The 21,313-nt window shown below is 40.1% G+C and overlaps 1 protein-coding gene across 2 annotated transcripts in view; it reads left to right on the top strand.

The window, feature by feature from the left end:
* Window positions 1-21,313, top strand: part of ATXN7 (ataxin 7) — a 136,820-nt gene that overhangs the window by 66,706 nt on the left and 48,801 nt on the right. The gene's annotated exons all lie outside the window — the stretch shown is intronic.

The raw sequence follows: 21,313 nt of genomic DNA, 5'->3' as shown, positions 1-21,313 counted from the left end.
TGATTGATTCATTTGTAGATTTTGCACTTGAAAAGCTATTGATAAAAAAAAAAGAAAAGAAAAGCTATTGATGTTCATCCTTATTTTCAGAATCATCAATTGCCCTAGCTCCTTTGCAGCTAATGGCTAACCCTGCTTTTGCCTGGAGAAGCCAAAGACTGATTCCTCCAGGAGCTGGGGAAGTCTGAAAACCAGCCCCCTATGTCCTGTCCTTTCATTTTTGCCTGCTGGCTGGCAGCTTCTCCCACCACCTCTTCATTCCTGTATATGATTGAGGAATTACGATTATGATTGAGTCTGGCCTCTTTGGCGCAACGCACCGTGTGTCAATGTTCCACCACTTGTGGGAAGAGAATTCACAGAAAGAATTGTCTGTTTCTCTGGGTTCTTGGGGGCAAGGGGTGGTTTTGTTTATGCTGATGGGAACCACTCTGAACAATGGAAGGAGAAATCAGAAATCAGTCATCCTACTTACACACCTCTTTCCAGAGATCAAGATATGGGATAGGGGAGCACTGGAAAGAGATGACTTTTGTGAGAGGCCAAAAGGGAATACTTCTGGATGGTGACTGAGGGAAGAGAGGGTGAAATGAAGAGTGTTACATCCTGGTGACTCAGTTTTTTTTAAGTACTTCCTCTCTGGGTTCCTGTAATCACATCAAGAGTTTTGCAGGGTGTTAATGCTTGTTGCACTGTGCTTCACATTTCCTGGGTTACAATCCCTGTTCCATCACTTCCCCACTGACCTTGGGCAAGTTATTTAATACCTCTTCGCCTCCATTTCCTCACAAGTGGGCACGGGTTAAAATAGACTTTCCCCCCTAGGGGTTTTGAGGGTGCTTTAATTAATGGAGGGTTTTTTTTTTTTTCATCAGTCTTAGTGTTAATGATATTTGGGGCCAGATCATTCTTTGTTATGGGGGAATGTCCTTTGCATTGTAGGGTATTTGGCAGCATTTTTGGCCTCTGCACTGGATGCCAGTAGCACCACACGCCCTAGATGTGACAACCAAAAATGTCTCTAAACATTGCCAGCCTCCCTCTATGGGCAAAATTGCCCCTGGTTGAGGGCCACTACCCCCTTTTTTTTTTTTTTTTTTTAAGATTTTATTTATTCATGAGAGACAGAGAGAGAGAGAGAGGCAGAGACACAGGCAGAGGGAGAAGCAGGCTGCATGCAGGGAGCCTGACGCGGGACTTGATCCCAGGACTCCAGGATCACGCCCCGGGCCAAGGCAGGCGCTAAACCGCTGAGCCACCCAGGGATCCCCGAGAGCCACTACTTTAATGATATAAAGCCCCTCACTCAGGTCCTTGAATGTTCTTCAGTATTTGATGCTTATTAGGTTCTTGTTAAATATTTGAACAAATAACTTAATGTTGCTGTTGCTGTTGCTGGTGTGATGCTGTTGAAAGACAGCTAGCTCCTTCCTTAGAAATCGTTATTACAGAGGAGATACCTTGTTGAGATTGTTGTGGCCGTAACATTAACTACGTTCTTTTGGGTGACTACCAAGAGAAGCACTCTCTTCCTTATCCTGAGCTTCACTGATGTTGCACAGCCACACCCCAGAAGTCCCAGAGTTAACTGTTATTGGATATCCTTGATTCCAAGATGCCACTTTTTCTTTTTCTTTTTTTTTTTTATAATAAATTTATTTTTTATTGGTGTTCAATTTGCCAACATACAGAATAACACCCAGTGCTCATCCCATCAAGGGCCCACCTCAGTGCCTGCCACCCAGTCACCCCCATCACCCACCCTTGTCCACTTCCACCACCCCTAGTTCGTTTCCCAGAGTTAAGAGTCTTCATGTTCTGTCTCCCTTTCTGATATTTCCCACTTATTTTTTCCTTTCCCCTTTATTACCTTTCACTCGATGCCACTTTTTCTTTTCTTTCTTTTTTTTTTAAAGATTTTATGTATTTATTAGCACTTGTGCCCGCATGAGTATGCACACACATGAGTGGAGGTAGGGGGGTGGTGATGGGCAAAGGGAGAGGGAGAAGCAGGCTCCCTGTTGAGCAGGAAGTCCAACGTGGGGCATAATCCCAGGACCCTGGGATCATGACCTGAGCCTGAGGTGGATGCTTAACCAACTGAGCCACCCAGGTGTCCCACTTCTTTCTCCTTTTAATATTTCTGAAATGAGAGTGGATTATAAAGTTGAAAGGTACATTATTTTATTCTTCCCCAGAGGCTGATATTGACACAAACTTGGGAGGCGGCTTTGAAATGAAGGGATGTATTTCTGTGAATATCTCAGCTTTGCAGCTGGATTGGAAGCTCTTTATGGGCAAAGGATGTTTTTTTAATGCTGTTTTTTCCCAGTACTCAGCACAATGCCACAAACATACAATCTCGAACATTTGAACAGCCTGCACTTTTCACTGTTCTGTGATGATGCCTTTAAACTGCTTTTCATATGGTTTTGGACCTTCACACAACTCAGGACAAAAAGCAGTGCAGTCTCTCACATGATGTCAGTACCAACAGTGTTTTATGCAATAGTTCCTGTTTTGCCATTTCAGCAGTCTGTGAGTGGCTATGTGACTGTTTTACTGCATTTTACTCACAAAAAAAGACATATAGTATAAACTAGTTTTCTGACACTGCTGATAACAGAAACATAGGTCTTAAACTTTTATAGGAGGGTTGCATCATAACCTTCTTGTATCTTGTGCAAATTATACTGTATGATGGTACAAAAGAGCAAAAACAATATGGCTAATTTTACCAGTCATTCCTATGCATATTGTCCTGAAATGAGCTTGAAAAGGGAGGTGTGAATCAACTAAGATGTAAGTTCCACTAGGACAGGATTTTGCTCACAGCTATATCTTCAGCATCCTGAAGGAGTGTTTTGAATATAGTAAGCAAACAATTAATTATGAATATTGGTTGCTTTTCCTTTATTTGGAGATGCTTGTGGGAACTGAGTCCAAGTGCAAGCATCTCATTGTCCTGTGATTCTGGTGTTCAATTACATGGATATTTTTGTGTAGTAAGGCCTCTAAATACAGGCCAGCTATTTCATTTGGTAGGAATAGCCATCTGTTCTAACAGTGACACAACTGGCTGTGTGGGACTTACTGGTTGGCCTCCACGCAGTGTCTGAGAAATTCTCAAGGATGACTTCAACTGATGTTAGAAACCAACCAGTGGAACTCCACTGTTAAAATCAAGACAGGGATCCCTGGGTGGCGCAGCGGTTTGGCGCCTGCCTTTGGCCCAGGGCGCGATCCTGGAGACCCGGGATCGAATCCCACGTTGGGCTCCCGGTGCATGGAGCCTGCTTCTCCCTCTGCCTGTGTCTCTGCCTCTCTCTCTCTCTCTGTGACTATCATAAATAAAAATAAAAATAAAAAAAAAATTTAAAAAAAAAAAAAAAAGAACTAAAATCAAGACAGATGAAAATAATTAGGCATGAAGAAAGCTGTAACATCAACTATATGTTTAGTGGGCTTTAGCTGGCTGGACTCAGGGGACTATAGTGTTTACCTTCAAGTACTAGACATACATTCCTCGAGACTGTGCTTCAAAGGTGATCCCTAATTAGATATTCTGTGATTTGTGGTGTCGAATACAGGATCCCAGTAACCTCTTGTTTGACTTTTAACATATGGTGTGGTATAAGGAAGTAGGGAATTGCTTGTGGTAGTTTCTAGGTAAATATGTGTTGGTAGATTAATCTCAGATTATAATGTAATGAAAGAGATGAAGGTTTTTCCTGTAATAGAGCTTGATTTGTCTTCATTCATGATTCCACTCAGCTCACATTTTGTGCCTTTGACTGATGGGTCAGTTTTGAGTACATCCCTTTTCTTTCTGATGCCATATTCGGGCTATAGTGAAGAATGGAAACATTACAGTCTTCTAATGACTGTATCTGATTTGCAAGCATTCTGCAAGTTAAGCCCAGTTAAAGAACAGCCTAAGCCCCACAATAAGAAATCTCAAAAAGAAGAGTGAAAATGTTCCCACTTTAGCCTAGTGTAATTATTTCTGCTGTTCGGTTGCATAGGCAGGTTGCCAGAAGATAGGGCTACAAATTAATTAACCAACTGTTTGCAGAGATATGGCCATGTCATTACTGATAAGCATAGACGTAAATAAGGCAGCGTGTTGGCTGTTTTTTCTGAAACAAGGAAGAACAGAAACATGTTAACTAAAATAAAATAAACCAAAGGCTTACTGTAGTGAAAAGGCTTACTTTGTTTCCATTTATTAGTACATAAAGTTCTTTTTCTGTCTTAAGTGCCTCATGATGTGTTGAATGAGGGGAGAAAGTGTGAATTGTCATGTTAGTCTTTCAAGAATATAGCTGAATGCTTTGTACTTCAATTGAACATACTTAGATCTCACCCCCATCCACTGAAATCATTTCCATTGTAATTTTTTACACTATAATTTAAGCTAACTGGGATTTATTATTAGGCCAGTGGTGAATATTAAGTAGTGTGTATAAAGTAACGTACATGAACAGTTTTGCCCACACAAGTGTCTTAAAGTTAACCGTCTTCATAATGTCAGAAGCTGTGTCAATTCTGCAAGGATTGAATCTTTGTGTTTCCTGTTTACTCTTCCCTAGAGGTGAAAATAGTGGGACCCTTAGTAAATAACTTGAAGGAGAGATTGAAGCTCTGTAACCAGTGACATGTGAGTACATGCCGGTTAGAGACTAGGATCTTGGAGCCAACTATTTTGTAACCTTTAACCCCAGGCCCATCTCTTGCCAGCTTGTACAGTTTTGGGTGAGTTACTTAATCATTCCATGCCTATTTCCTCATTTGTAAACTTGGGCTAATAACAGTACATATGTCACAGGGTTGTTGTGAAGATTACATAACATAAAGCATGTAAAGTACTGAACACACTGCTGAGCCCAGTGAGGGCTCGATAAATGTGTGATGTGTTATATCGTTATATTGTATTTTAAACATTTGTCTGACATTTTATTTTATAAGCACTCAGACAAACAAACAACTGAGGAGAAACAGGTGTTTAACCTGTGGCATCCCTCTCAATTGTGGCTATGCAGGGTATTATCTGCCAACCACATCTGTTTGCATATGGTTGTGGTAACTGAGCTTTGAGTACCTTGTTCAGGTGTGTTGAGCAGTTTGCCCTGGAAGGCTAAGGAGTGAAACTGCACTGTCTAAAGAGGTACAGCTGAGATAGAAGAATGCATGAAGCTTTCTGGTGAAGGTATTACCCATTAGCTCTTAAGAGTTTTTGAAACAGAAATGAGCTAACAGTCCGAACAAACTTGAGATATTTAAATATTTCCCAGTAGTAATAAACTACATCTGATCTGTTTAAACAGAGGAAGCCTTTGTAACATTAGGAGAGATTAGGAGTAAAAGTAATTAACTAGCAGTCAACGCTCTTCTTTCTTTCTCCCCTTACTATTCCTTCTAAGTCTCTCCCCTCCCCATGTACCCCCTTCCCCGCTTCTCCTGAGACAGCCACTCTACAGGAACATTTCCTGCACAAAGGGAGGACTACCAGAAATGTTTATACAACTAAAAATGTATGATATTCAGAAAAGTCGGTGTTAAGACTAAAAGAACCATTTGCACATTGGTGACCTGGTGTGATCCAGCTGTCTCCTAGGTCAGACCAAGTGCTGCCAGTCAGGAAGCATCTAGTAGTATTCATGCAATGAGTGGAGGCATGAATGAATCTGATTGATTTGAGCTCTTTTCACAGGCATCATTGAGAACATTACATTGACATGTGTACGAGTGCAACAGCATCTTTTTAGACACAAGGGAGGATTTATCTTTATTTTTCATTGTAATTTCTCTTTAAATATATCTGCCTTTGGGGAAAGCTTTAATTCACTTGAGTGTAAGCCATGAGTAGTTTCAGGCACTTATGCCTGGTTCTCATCATTCTTGGAACCATATTTTTAATTCCTGGGTGACTGAATTATTGACACTTAGTATTTATGCCTTGACTATTTTTGTTTTTCCCATATGGAGGAAACAATGAATTTATAAGACATTCTTAGAATTCATAAAACATTGCTCTAAAATTAGGGGGGAGTCTTCCGGATGAATGCCTCTTTAGTATCTTCTTGGAAGTCTTAGAGTCACCTAGATTTCAAATGTCCCAAGTGTATGTTCCTTATTTGCAGACCTGGCATTCTTCCAGAATTCCTTTTCAGATACTGGTACCACCCATCCATCCTGTTCTGCAGGACAGGAGATGTGGCGTCATTCTCTGCATCACCCTTGTGTCCAGGCCATTACCAAGTCATGGCAACACTTCCTTCTAAACGTCTCAGAACTGTCTCTGTGCCATCTCACTGCCATCCCCAAGTCCACACGACCCATGTCTCTCATCTGTACCATTGCAAACAGCTCCTGTCTGGTTTTTTTACTTCTGCTTTGAACCATGAACCTCCCTTCTCCACACTGTAGTCTGAGCAGTGTTGAAAATAGCGATAAACAGTCTGATACTCTTGCAGTATTTCCAAACGGCAGAGTAAGGACCCCTGAAAATCTTCTCCATAAAAGTGGTAAGAACACTGTCAAGAATTGTCAAAATTAACTTTGTCAGCATTCTGAAAATGAAGAGTGGCAGGATCTTTTGAACACTTATGCAAGAAAGAAAGCTGAATCTCTGTAATACAGCAAACTCTGGGGGTTTTTAATTCACCCTTGCTCAAACCCCATCACCAGCTCCATGGTAATTTTGAAAACCAACTAACTCCTCTACAACTGTGATAGTGGTGAAAACCAGCAGCCTAGAAGCTACTAGAAGGGACAGAAGGAGTTTGGAGCTCCCCCAGAGTCCTCTTCCCAGGCATTTGTCATTCTTTGAACTGCCTGCTAGTGCCCTAAAAAGTTCCATTCCCAGAACTTGCCTTTACTTGAGCTGGCTTAAGGTTTACTATGCGTCCTGTTTATTAAACAAAACAAACAAAAACACACACAAAAAAACCCCTCAGACTAGTGGCAATTATTGAACATTGCAGTTGTTAGCCTCAATTGGTATCACCACCTCAGACAAGAGTCAACTAACAATCTAAGTGGGAAACACTAGGGAAGAGATGTCAACTGGGGAGGAAGCTCCAATTTTTTACCTCTGGCTGACCTTGAAGGCCATAAGCAAGCAGGAAATGAAGGCTGAAGCAGAGTTGTAAAATGCTTGCTAGAAAAAAAAAAAAAAAAAAGAAATGGAAAAAAAAAATGCTTGTTAGAGCATTGAAGGCATGCTCCAGGATACACATAGAGCCCCTCGACAAGGTCCAGGAGACTCACTGGCTCAACATATTTAAGGAAATCCCTGTCTAATAATTAGCTAACCACACATAACAGAATAGACTTTAAAACAATTAGACCAGGTAAATCACTAAACAAGGACAGTGATTGTGATTTCCAGAGTTGCCACATTATAGTATTTGTCCAGTCTTCAAAAAATTATAAGAATGACAAAGACACAGCAAAATATGGCCCACATGCTGGGCTATATTTATTACTACTGGGGGCACAAATTAGAGTCATGTCAAAGCAAAGCTTTTTTTATCTTGTTAAAATTAAGTTGGTTTTATTCAAACTACATTGTTTGACGTTGTTAATCACAATCCCCAGGCTAACCATTAATAAAATAACTTGGGACAAAAAGGCAAAAGAAAAAAGGAATTAAAAAGTTATACTAGAGGGGTGCCCAGGTGGCTCATTTAGTTTAGCATCTGACTCTTGATTTCAGCTCAGGTCATGGTCTCAGGGTTGTGATACTGAGCCCCGCATCAGTTTCTGCACTGGGTGTGAAGCCTGCTTCAGATTCTCTGTCTCCCTCTGCCCTTCCCCTCCCCAACTCCCTCTCAAGAAAAAAAGTAGAGTATATCAGTTTAACACAAAAGGAGGTAGTAATGGAGGAAGAACAAAAGACAGGGTATAAAAAAGCAGAATTGCAGATGTAAATCTTATCTTACCAATAATTACATTAAATATTAATATACTAATCAACAGGTAGAAATTGGCAGAATGGATTTTTTTGTCATTTTTTTAATTTGTTTTTGTTTTTGGCAGAATGGATTTTTAAAAATCACCCAATAATATGCTGTCAACAGTAGATGTATTTCAGGTTCAAAGTCAGAAGTACGTTGTAAGTTAATGGAGAAGACATACCATGCAAACAGCAGTCAAAAGAGAACTAGTCAAGGGGGTGGCTGGCTGACTCTCAGAAGAGCATGCAGCTCTTGATCTTAGGGGTTGTGAGTTTGAGCCCTACATTGAGTGTAGAGATTACACAGAGAGAGAAAGAACAAACAAATGAACTAGACTGGCTATACAAATATCAGACAAAATAAACTTTAAAAAAAATGTCATTAGATGTAAAGGAGGACATAATATAATCATGAATAAGTCAATCCATCAGGAAGAAATAACAATTATAAAGACATATGCACCTAACAACACAGCCTCAAAATACATGAAGCAAACAAAACAAAACCTGATACCAACGAGAGAAATAGACAATTAAACAATAATAATTGAAGATTTTGGTAACTCACTTGCAAGAACGGACACCACAGTTGGCAGAAAATCCAATGAGAATATAGAAGACTTGAAAAACATAAACCAACTAGATGAACCAACAACAGCAGAATATATATTCTTCTCAAATGTACATGGAATATTTTCCAGGATCATATGTAGGTAGCCTCAATAAATGTAAAAAGACTGAAATCATGTAAGTACAAAGTACAATTTCTAATCACAGTGAGTAAAATTAGAAATTAACAACAGAAGGAGGGACACCTGGGTGGCTCAGCTGTTGAGCACTTGCCTTCGGCCCAGGGTGTGATCCTGGAGTCCCAGGATCGAGTCCCACATCAGGCTCCCTGCAAGGACCCTGCTTCTCTCTCTCTGCCTGTGTCTCTGCCTCTCCCTCTCTGTGTCTCTCATGAATGAATAAATAAAATCTTTAAAAAAAAAAAAAAACCAACAGAAGGAAATTTGAGAAATTGACAAACATCCTTAACAAAACAAATTTAAAGAATAAAACAAAAGGCTGAAAAATTTTTTTAAAGATTTATTTATTTGAGAGACACAGAGACAGAGAACAAGAACAGGGGGGAAGAACCGAGGGAAGAGGGAGCAGCAGACTCCTCGCTGAGCAGGGAGCCCAATGTAGGGCTTGATCCTAGGACCTAGAGATCATGACCTGAGCTGAGGTCAGATGCTAAACTGACTGAGCCTCCCAGGTGCCCCAACAGTACACTACTAAATTAGCAATGGGTTACAGAAGAAATAAGAGAAATTAGAAAATACTTTGAAATTAATGAAAATGAAATACAATGTACCAAAACTTTTACACTGCTGCTAAAGCAGTATTTAAGGGAAAATATAAAGCTATAAACAGCTCTATAAAAAAGGAAAAATGATCTCAGATCAGTCCTCTAACCTTCCACCTTAAGAAACTAGAGAAAGGAGCAAACTCAGTATGAAGCAAGCAGAAGGAAGAAAATAACAAAGGTTAGAGTGTAAATAGATGACCTAGAGAACAGAAAAAAAACCATAAGATAAAATCAGTGACGCCAAAAGCTGGTACTTTGACAAGATCAGAAGGCTCTGATTTTGATAAAATTGGCAAACCTTTAGCTAGATTTCACCATATTACTCCTGTTACTAAAATCCAGAATTAGATGACATCAATACTGACCTTACAGAGTGGAAAGGGATTATAAAGGAATACTGTGAACAACTGTGTACCAACATGTTGGATAACTTAGATGGAATGGACAAATTCCTAGAAAGATGTTACCAGACTACCAAAATTGACTCAAGAAGAGTTAGAAGATCCAGATAGACTTAGTACAAGAATTTGAATTAGTAACTTTAAAACTTTTAACTAGGAAAAGCCAGGGGCCATACAGCTTTGCTGAGGAATTTTACTAAATGTATAAAGAATTAACACTCATTCTATACAACCTTTTATAAAACATAGAAAAGGAAGGAACACTTCTCAACTCTTTCTATGAGATCAGTACTCTGATACATGAAGCCAAAGACCAAAACTACAGGCTAATATACTCAGTATACATTATACAGTATACATTTATTATATTCTACAATGCACATATAGTCAGTACACACTAGAGCCATATACATTTGAGCAAGTATGCTTAAGGTGCGTTTGATGGATAGATTGAAAAAATCCGAATTATGATATGAATAATTTCTCCAGTATTGCTAACATTATTCAGCTTTCAGTCTACATTGTATGATGCTCTATTTTCAGCACATCTCAAACATTTATGTAAACCATCTGAGAATCTTGTTAAAATGCAGACTCTGGTTTGTTTGGTCTGGGTCAGGGCCTGAAATTCTGCAATTCTTAGTTCTTGGTGATATGGAAGGTATGGTCCATGGTCCGTATTTAAGCAGCAGGGTATATAGAGAAAAGAAAACTGTTGAGCCAGGAAGTAGGTTCTCACCAGACATGGAATACACATGCTGGTACTTTAATCTTGGACTTTCTAGCCTCTGGAACTGTGAGAAGTGTGTTGTTTATAAGCCACCTATTCTATAATATTTTGTTATAGCTGCCCAAACAGACTAAGGCAATCTTGTATTTTGTCATCTTGCTAAACTGGTAAATTCTAGGAGGTTTTCTGTAGGTTCCTGTGATTTTATACAGAAAATGTCAGGTCATCTGCAAATAGGGACAGTTTTATTTCTTCTTTTCCAATCTGTTTGTCTTTTAATTCCTTTTCTTGCCTTATTTCTCTGGCTAGAACTTCCACTATTATGCTAAATAACAATGGTGCAAGTGGATATCCTTGTTTCTGAGCTTAGGAGGAAAGCATATAATCTTTTTTCATTCATTAAGTGTGATATTAGTTGTAGGTGTTTTTGTAAATATTCTTTGTCAAGTTAAAGCAGTCTCTTTTCCTGGCTTTGTGGAGGTGGTGGTTGTTTATCCTAAATACTTTTTCTTGCATCATTTATGATGGTATGATTTTTCTTCCTTGGCCTGGTAATATAACTACATTGTTTGATTATGGATTATCTGAAATATCTTTTTAGTTTCCATGTGTTGGGAATTTTTCATGTTATCTTTCTCTTGCTGATTTCTAATTTGATACTGTCATGGACAGAGAACATAAGTGGTGTGATTTCAGTTCTTTAAAATTTATTGAGGTTTGTTTTATGTCCCAGGGTATGGTCTGTAGAAGGCTGATCATTTAAGAACAGAGATAGGTCAGTAGGCAGTGCCATTTTATAGTTAAAGTTGTACTTAGTTATATGAGAGCCACGGATTTTCTGCCTACAAGATACTGGCAGGTGTGGTGTTACAGTATTGACTGCCTTTTGAACAAAAGAGGTAAGGGTATTCTTAATTCAGTCATGAAATTGTAACTGTAACCCTAACAATAATGATGGTAAAATTAACAGTACTCTTATTGAATCCTTTGTATACACTCTCCTTACTGTATTTAGAATAGAGTTAAGCATTTTTAGTGGAGTATCTCATACAGTCCAACAATCCACTGAGATAGATACCATTGTTTTTACCATTTTTCGAATCCAGAAATTGGAAGTCAGGAGGTTAAGTACCTTGCTTGAGGTTATAGTAGTAGCAAAGTGGTAGACTTTTAGCCTATGTCTCACCCATAGGCTATAAGCTTAGCTGAGTGGTGATGTTGCAAATCAGATTCAGTAAGGATTTTGGCAGGCACTTCCAGATTTAGGATGCATGGCATTTCAGGCTTGGGTTCTGATTTGAAAGGTCAGAATTTACTGACAGTATTTTGAGTAGCTTAAGGTACACATGAGACAGCCTGTCATGTGTACTGTCCAGTTGGTCACCCTTGTAGCCTGATGTGACTTCCCTAATGCAGATTCCCTAGGATTTCGATATTTGCCTCTTCTTTTCTGTTCCAGGCACTGTATCTCAATTTCAGTACAAGCAGTGACAACATCAGCACTTGTGACTTTTCTGGGGAGGGTCAATGTGAGGCTGGCCACTGGTGGTTAGTGATTCATAAATATTAGGACTATTTTCTTTGCTCTAACTCTTTGGTCCTCTGCTGTTTGGTTAATTGCTCTTTGACTTAAAATATGTCAGTTTTCTTTTTAATCCAATCTTTATTGACTACTTTAGTTCAGATAGAGCCCCAAACAACATATATTTTAGCAGGCTATTGATTGGATGTTTTGTCCCTAGTTAGTTCCATTATGTAACATCTTATGGTCAAAGGAAAGTCTGATTGCCTTTAATTATTGGAGCAGATGATAGGAGTTCAGGAGAAATGTGTGTGGAGGGTAGAAATAAAGTTCTATTTTATCCTTTCCCAGTTAAGACATTAAAGCTCATTTAATAGCAATTAAACACTTTTTTTATGTTATTGATATTACTTTTAAATTTCTAGAATTAAGAGTTAGCATTTGAGGGTGATCCCTGGTGGCTCAGCAGTTTGGCACCTGCCTTTGGCCCAGGGGGCGATCCTGGAGTCCCGGGATCAAGTCCCACGTCGGGCTCCCGGCATGGAGCCTGCTTCTCCCTCCTCCTGTGTCTCTGCCTGCCTCTCTCTCTCTCTCTCTCTCTCTCTCTCTGTCTGCCTATCATAAATAAATAAATAAAATAAATAAATAAATCTTTAAAAAAAAAGTTAGCATTTGAAATCAACTTGGGGCTGACTGTAATAAAAGTTTAGTATGTGCAGACTAGCCTTCCAGGTTGGTCAGGTTATTTAGAAGTGTTTCAGAAGCTAATAGGGCTGAGCGTCCTGGTATATAAGGAAGCCTTTAAGGAGTGATGAGAGCATACCATCCAGAGGTGGATGAAGCAGTCTACTTTCTGATAGAATGCCTTGGTTGACTTTGATTAAACAAGGCAGAAGAGTAGAGCGATCCTGAAGGGTAAGGAGGGCACTGGATAGTGGAGAGCTTGTTTACTGAGGTGGAGAAGGACATGGACTTTTGAAAGCCACCTTCAAATCTCAACTCCTCCACCTCCTGATGCTGTCACTTCAGGCAGGTAATAGCCTTGTGCCTTTCTTGCTTTTTTGGTGAAGTGTGGATATAGTAACAAAAGTTTATACTTTTGTTACTGTGAAAGATAGGTGTAGTATTATGAAGATCAAATGACTTAATACTTAGTGCTGTACTTGGAACATCGGCAGCATTTAGTAATTGTAAACTTTTATTACTTTTGTTTTATGTATTAATGCTTCTTAGGGTTTCTTGTTGTTGTGATTTTTGTTCTCTGGTACCTACCTAGTACTCAGAATGGTGTATAGGCAGGGTAGGGGCTCAATACATGAGTGAGTAAATGAATGCATTAATGTATATAGAGTACTTGCCATGATACTTGTAAGTACTTAATACATAGTATTATAAGAGGTGCTGGCTGTTGATGGCAGAGATTGGAAGCAGTGACTAATGTAATTCACTGACAGTAAAAGTAGCAGACCTAGCACATGTCCGACAGTTCTAAGAGCTTTCTGCATACTACTTTACTTTATGCTTGTAACTACCCATTAAGATAGCTGCTAGCATTATCTCCATTTTATGGATGAGAATACTGAAGCAGGGGAACTTGCCCAAGGTCACACTCCTAGTGAGTGATGATGGCATTGCAATTTAAGCTCGGAAGGTCTTGATACAGAAGGCTTTCTCAAGTTCTTTTTTTGAGAACCTGTGTGCTAGGCATTGTGCTATTGTGCTATGCAGATATGGCACTTACCTTCATGGAGCTTACATCTTAGGGAAAGAGCCAAAGCACAAATAAGAAATAACTAATGAGTGAAGAGAAGAATTATCTGAAGAGATAGAGGCCTGCTTTAAGTGGGAGTGGTCAGGGAAGATCCTTCTGTTGGAATGTAAGCTGAGACCTGGAGCCAGGTCTGGAGCCAGCCAGGCAAAGCATTCCATACTGAGGGAACAGAATTAGCAAGGGCCCTGAGTTGGGTCAGTGATTGGCATGCTGGTGTAGTTGTCAAGGAGATTAGAATTCTGGAGTGGAATTTGTGGGGTGAATACTATGTCTTGAGGTTGCAGAGGTCAAGCAGAGCCTTGTAAGCATTGGTTTTCATTCTGACTACATTGGAGAACTACTCAGGGGTTAAGTCAGACTAGGTGATATTTTGATTTAAAAACATCACTGGTTGCTGTAGGAGAGTGAAGGTTGGAAAAGGTGAAGGGAGCATAGCTACTATTTAGATCAAATGCCAGAGAGCAGCGATAGGGAAGAGGATAAAAAGTGGCTCGCATTTTAAAGTACTTTTCACTGTTATAGGATTTCATATTCCTTATCCCTTCAGCAACCCGTGAGGTAGGTACAATTACCCATGTATAGAGGAGGGAACTGAGTAAAGGCTAGTAGGTAGCATGGTTGGGATCTGAACGCAGCCAGTTTGGCTCCAGAGGCTGTACCTTTAACCACTGGGCTCTATTGCCTTTGCACAGCAAGTTCTTCCATCCGTGTCTACCAGGGTCTATGCGTTCACATTAGCTGCAGTGTGGAAGGAACTGCAGCGCCATCTTAGGCTTCCTCCCCTGGCCTTACACTCCACCCATAATCTGAGGGCTTGGCGGGGTCCTCCAGAGCTTGTCTTTGGCCTGTTTGCCCCCATTTTCATCACACAGGTGTTTCATGTCTCACTCTGTGCATCAGTCCTAGAGATCAGTGTCCTCGATCTGTCTACCCCCTTGCTGTCACCTGAGTTGATCCACACTTATGCCAGAGTGATTTTTTTCTATAATGTGGCTTCCTCACTTATTATCTTGGATTCTCTGTGGCTTGCAGGGGCATAGCTTAAACTCGGAAGCATGGGCTCTGACCCTCCACAGGGAGAGGAGTGCCAGTGAGCCCTCTCCGCTGTCCCGCTGCCTTTCTTGCTTACGGAGAGTAGAGTGTGGTCAGCAGTAGGAGCACCAGTCCACTTGAGTGCTCAGCTCGCATTGTAAAATTGTCCCTGTCTGTGTAAATATCAGTCTTCTGTGAGTTTAATTAGTGGGAGCTTGGGCCCTTGCAGCAGACACTGCAAATGTTTATTTTTGTATTTTGGGGTTTTTTGCTCATATTTATTGAGTAGGTTTACTACCTGCTCAGCCCTGAGTGCTCCCCATGGATTCATTCATTTAATCTTCAAAATAACACTTTGAAATACAGGTCCTGTTAACGGTATTTTACCAATGAGGAAACTGAAGTTCAAAGAGGTTAAATAATGTAACCACGATCACACAGCTGGTAAGAAAAAGAATAAGGACATGAGTCCAAGTAGTCTGACTCTACAACTCTTCTTAGTTGCTGCATTGATACACCAGCAAAAGAGAAATTGCTGCTGTTCATTCTGAGAATCAGACCCGACACATGAATTGTTTATCCCATCCCACAGGAATGGGATTGATCACATGTTTAAGGGAAACCTTCTCACCTTCAAATGTTTGTGTCACTAAATGACATACTCAATTCTAGTGGATGACTCTGTCATTAAATGACATAAAGGCACAATTATAACCTTGACTTATGATGGCCCCACAAGGACTTTAATACTTCACTTATTGTTCATCAGGTAATATATGACACATCTATTTGCTGCTTCCTGTTGGTCAATTTAGGCATTGTCAGGCACTGTCCCTAGAGTAGGAAGCCAGACAAATACAGAACTTTTTCTAGTGGGAGGTGGCTAAGGTTCACACGACGAGATGGGTCGTTACAAACTGAGAATAGTTCACTGTGGTAAGGCTAATAGCTAAGTCAGTGCTTTGGGAACGTATAACAGGGCCTGCTAGCCAAGTCTCCGTGACAGTGACATCTAGGCTGAGACCTGACATCCAAGCCAGGTAAAGATGTGGAGAAGGTGGTGGTTCCAGGCAGATGGAACAGCAAGCACCTGGGTGCTATGGCAGGAGAGAGCATGATGTGCTCCAGGAACAAATCAAAGGCCAGAGGGGCCAGCTGCAAAGAGGCAAGTTAAAGCTGTTTAAGGCCTCATGATCCAGTTTTTATGCTAAGAGCAACTGGAAGCTACAGACAAGTTCCAAGTGCCAGTCATGACTTCACTAACACACAGTGAGAGCTTGCTTCTCAAGATCTGGGCTAGGGAAAGCAAGAAGGAGTCTGCTGTTAGGCAGGACTACAGAGGTGGCTGCTTGTAAATTACCATCCATAAATCAGTGATGGAGGGACTCCAATGGGATAATGAATAATATGAGTAAGAGCACAGTAGAGAGGGCAGTGAAACTGTTCTTATTAAATAATAAATAGTAGGAGTTCCAGGAAGAAGAGGGGAAAGCTTTCTATGTTCTAGGAACGGTTCTGGGCAACAGATGGTATTGTAGGAAGACAAGGCAGGCTCTGAGAAGGCCAGGCTGTCTGGAGACTAGAGCAGGTTGACTCAAACCGGAGAGGTGGGAGAAGCCAGATGCTAGGGCCCTTGGTCAAGGAGAGGTTGGTCAGGGGTCCAACCCCTGTTTGTTTGTTAGTTTTTCCAAGCCCTGTTTTGGAGCCAGCAAAGGTATTTGAGGAGAGGATTAGTGTTCTTGCTTTTATAGGTCTGTGGCTTTGGCAGTAGGGCAGAGGAGGCTGAAAAGGGAAGAAACAGGTTCTGTTAGGAGATCTGTCCTAGTGTGCAGAACCTACCACCGTGGCTACTGGCAGTGGGTGTAGCATGGAGGAGGCAGGTTTAGGCAGTGTTTCTGAGAGAATGTCGGGAATTGCTTGGGCTCATGAGCCCCACACATCTGGCTTCAAATGTCAACTCTGCCACTTACGAGCTTGTAAAATCTCAATGTCTGTGCCTTGTTTCCTGAGCAATAGTGTGGGTGCATGACTCCTATCTCACAGGCTGGGGAGGGGACTGTTACATGAGCACTGCCTAAGGAGGTCTCCTAGGATTTTGCATTTATTAACTCTTAATCTTTCAATCCTGTGAAGTGCCCAGTAAATTAGGTACTGTTTATCAGTACCATTTGACACATGAAGAAACTGAAGTTTGAAGGGCTTACAGAACTTGCCCATCAACACATTGGATTCAGAGTGATAGGGAGGGATCCTCTCTGTTAGCACCTCTGCTTATTTGTGATAGAGAGCAACTAACTAATGGTTAGTGGGAGAGTTCTTTGAAGAGAGGAGAGCTGAACCAGACCTGACAGTGTACAAATGTACTTGGCATCTTATGAAGAGAAAGGGCAGAGACTAGCTGAGAAAGCTTTCTGGGTTTAAGGAGAGAATGGAGGACAGTGTACCTGGAGCAGAATGAGCCAAGGAGAGAGGAGCAGAGGGAATAAGGGAGCAGAGAGTGAGAGAGAGGTAGATGAATATTTGGCAGGGCCCTGGGGGCTGTGGTAAGGGCTGAGATTTTATTCCTAGAGGAGTGGGAAGCCACTGGAGAAATGTTAATGGTAGTGACACGATCTGTTGGAGGACTTCAAAGAATCACTTAGGCAGCTGTGTGGAAGAGATTGTAGACCACCTGGTAGATGGACTTCCTCCATAGTCCATTAGAAACAAGGTGCTGGTGGGAGGCTCTAGAGCAGTGGCTTAGATAATGGGGAGAAGTGGACAGAGATTTTAGGGTAAAGCCAAGCCTGGATGTGATGAGGGAAAGAGGAATCAGAGATGACATCTGGATTTTTAGTTTGAGGAATCAAGGAGATGAATAGTCATTTACCCAAGAGAGGGGAAATTTTAGGGGGTGGGAACAGGGCAGGGTGGAAAGTGGAGTTCTCTTGGACATGCTTATCCTTTTGAGATGTATATAAGACATCCAGATGGCAGTGTCTAGTAGGCAGTTGGATATATGAGTGTAGACAGAGCTCAGGAACCATCTGGGGCTAGAGATAGAAATGTAGGAGTCATTGGCATGTAGAAATTGGGGAGTATGGGAGAAGGGAGATGCCCAGGGTGCTGCAAAGGTGGGATGCTTTTGCTTACAACACACACGTTCTTGTGTTGTTGAACTCAGTTCTCGAGTTGGGAATAGTAGCACCAAAGTAACTGAATACATTCCCTCCTGTTTAGGATCTGATTTCAGGTAGAGAGCCTTCATTCTACACTTGTCTGTGGATGTTCTGCACAGGTGCTCATGTGTCCATGTGCTTAAACCCAGTCCTTCCTTGTATGCTGGCCTGGGGTCTCCAAAGTACATGATGGCCTAGATGTGGGTGCTGGGCTACTTGCTAATTGGAAGATTGGAATGACCTGAATCCTGAAAAAGATTTAGGGCTTACACACGATAAAATCCATTATTTCAAGTTATTTTGGAGTCCAGGGAGCCAGGTGTACAATTTAAAAACTTTTCATTATTTTGAAGTACATAATGGTGTAAGTTGTATGTTTACAGTGTATTTTATTAACTTTAAAAAAACTCAGTAGTAACATTTTTATCAACTCTTATTTCATTTTTTGATTGAAATCTTTTACTTCCTTGCATTTGGACAAGTTTTATATGTTAGTTTGTAGATGGGCTGATTATAAACATTCTTTAAAAATATTCAGAAACATACATACTGTCTCTCACAAAAATTTCATTTTCTCTGTTGCCACAACATTCCACATTCTGTTCCTGTTGCTAAGGCCTCTGGAATGTCCCAGTGCAGAAAAAGGATATAGAACTCTTTTTTTTTTTTCTCCTGAAGACATTTTATTTAAATTATTTTGTATCTTCTAGCTTACTTCCAAATATGGATATCTTGAAAGTAAAGAATTTAGAAAGCTAAAATTAAAGTTGCTTTAGATTTTCATAACTGGAACTCAGTTTCTTAGGGTAGCATGAATTGGATTTAAGTGTGTACCATGATTCTTTCCAGAGAGGGAGGGAGGGAGAGAGAGTGAGTGAGTGTGTGTGTGTGTGTGTGTGTGTGTGTGTGTGTGTGTGTGTGTGTGTTAGAGAGAGAGAGAGAGAGAGAGAGAGAGAGAGAGAGAGATCCTGCTTATGCAGGCTTTTTAGGGAGTGTGATGTGCTGGTGAGATATTAAGAACTGACTTCACAGAAAGAGCACACCTGAGTTTGAGTCATGATTATGCTTTCTTGGTGAGTGATAGTAAACAAGTTCAAGTCTCCATGGGTAAAACGAAGATTATATTGTAGGATAAACCATATAAAAAGTCCTTAGCACGGGGCCTTTGGTACGTAGCAGTCTCTCAGTAAAGGCCAACTGTTTTATCTTCATTACTGTCATCATCGATTGCAAATGATCTTAAGTTACTTGAGGAAATTGAAGTTTTTACAGAAGTCTAGGTTCCTGGTCCCTTACAGAATGATTCCTACCTTCTTATTTTTAATAATGTTTCTAAGTCTCGCAAAAGGAAGAAAGGAATCACAGCAAAAAAGAACAGTTTTCTGTATAAACATTATTGTAGCCAGTTGAATTGCTACTACTTGAAAGGATTGGTATAGTTTTTAATTTTTTCAAATTGCTTTATTTGTAAAGGGGTTGGGGGGCTAGTATCTGACAAAGTGATATATTTTAAACAGCATTGCTTAACTTTGAGTGCTGTGGGAAACCACACAAACCAGCACATAGCAGTTGCCTAAATCTAAACTGAGACCACACTTGATTTAATGCCATTTTAACTACCATTTAATTAATAAAATTAATTGAGTCAATTTCATTAATGAAACTTGATATTTATAGACATTTCATACTTTACAGCTGTTAATTATGAATGCTATGTTCTGTAATTCAGATTTTCTTTCTTAATTGGTCTTGTGTTAGAGGCATTTAGCATAGGAGTATGTGGAACTTAAAAGGAAACTACTTAAATTTTATTTTTAAAATGAAATATCGTGTCAAATTGTAGCCATGGAAAATGGCTTATTACATGTTGATCATTGCATGGATATAACCTTTCCTTTTCTCCCACATGTACTATTATTAACTCAATGTGGGCATGCTTTCAAGGAAAATAGCACATTGTTTGGTTCTTATTTTTCATTAAATTATTAAGCTTAGTCACAGAAGTCAGCAGTCTACTAGAAGCTTCTTACATTATCTAATCAGTTTATCAAAGGTGTTCAGGTCTGACATTCCAACTTAATGGAGGTGGAAACTGGAAGGAATTTCTAGAAATCACGTTCCTCTGATCTTCAAGGGACCAGGTCCAAGCCATTGTTGTGAGTCAGAATGGCATCCCAGCTTCTGACGTAGACAAAGTACTTCATCTCTCTGTGAATCAGTTTCCTTCTTTTTAGAGTGGGGTTGTAATGGTATCTACCTAGGTAGTTGTGAGAAAAGAATGAGATAATAGCACCTAGAAACTGCTCAGTGCTGCCACTGCATCTCAGAATCTTGTTGGTCCCTGGTATATTTCAGATTTATAGCTAGCGATCTGTGTAATTCAGTGTAATAGAAACTGCTTAAACAAAATCTGAGCTATATCTTGTGTGTAGATATTAGATCAGTAATTTAGTACTTTTGAGACTATGATCACTTCACATCTTCTCAGGGTATTTTCTTTTTCCTGTAAACCTGCCATGATCACCCAAGCTGGAGAAAGTGTGAAATTAAATCTTACAGGAAGGAAAACAGAAGCTAATTAGTTTTAGGACTTCTTTCCCCCTTTAAACTTGGTATTTGATGTACTCAACTATTTGCCTAATTGAAATGTGCTAATTATCCATTTATTGCAGATATTCTAAATAGTGTACAATACTTGTTTAAAATCAGCAGTTGTGGGGATCCCTGGGTGGCTCAGCGGTTTGGCGCCTGCCTTTGGCCCAGGCATGATCCTGGAGTCCCGGGATCGAGTCCCACGTCAGACTCCCGGCATGGAGCCTGCTTCTCCCTCCTCCTGTGTCTCTGCCTCTCTCTATATATATATCATAAATAAATAAATCTTTAAAAAAAATTTATAAAAAAACATAAAATCAGCAGTTGTCTTTTTTTTTAAAGGAATCTTTTAACCCAGTGTGGGGGTTGAACTCACCACCTCAAGATCAAGAGTCCCATGCTCTACTCACTGAGCCAGCCAGGCACCCTTAAAATCACCACTTTTGAAATATTTAAGAGATTAGATTCTGGATCTGAAATGTTAGTGCTATTCCCTACCTAGATTGTTGTAATAAGTAATTATTCGTGGTTAGGACTTTTTAGTTAACCATGTATCAAGTCACTTTCAGTTTTTATATATATATGCAGATAGTTTAGTTTCACATTTGTGTTTTAATTAATTTAACATTCTAACTAAAAAATCCAACTTGTATCTTGCCCTATTCTGGTAACTGAACTGAGATTAATGTATGTAATGCTGTGTTTGTACCAAAGTTTCATGTATTCAGGAGCATCAGTATGTGAGCAAAAGGACTAGAGGTTCCTGTGACCTGAAAAAATAGTATAAAAATAA

Source organism: Vulpes vulpes, chromosome 9 (genome assembly GCF_048418805.1).
Source record: "Vulpes vulpes isolate BD-2025 chromosome 9, VulVul3, whole genome shotgun sequence".
Classification (NCBI taxonomy): Eukaryota; Metazoa; Chordata; class Mammalia; order Carnivora; family Canidae; genus Vulpes; species Vulpes vulpes.
Note: the sequence above shows the minus strand (reverse complement) of the source record. Positions and strands in the feature narration are given on the sequence as shown.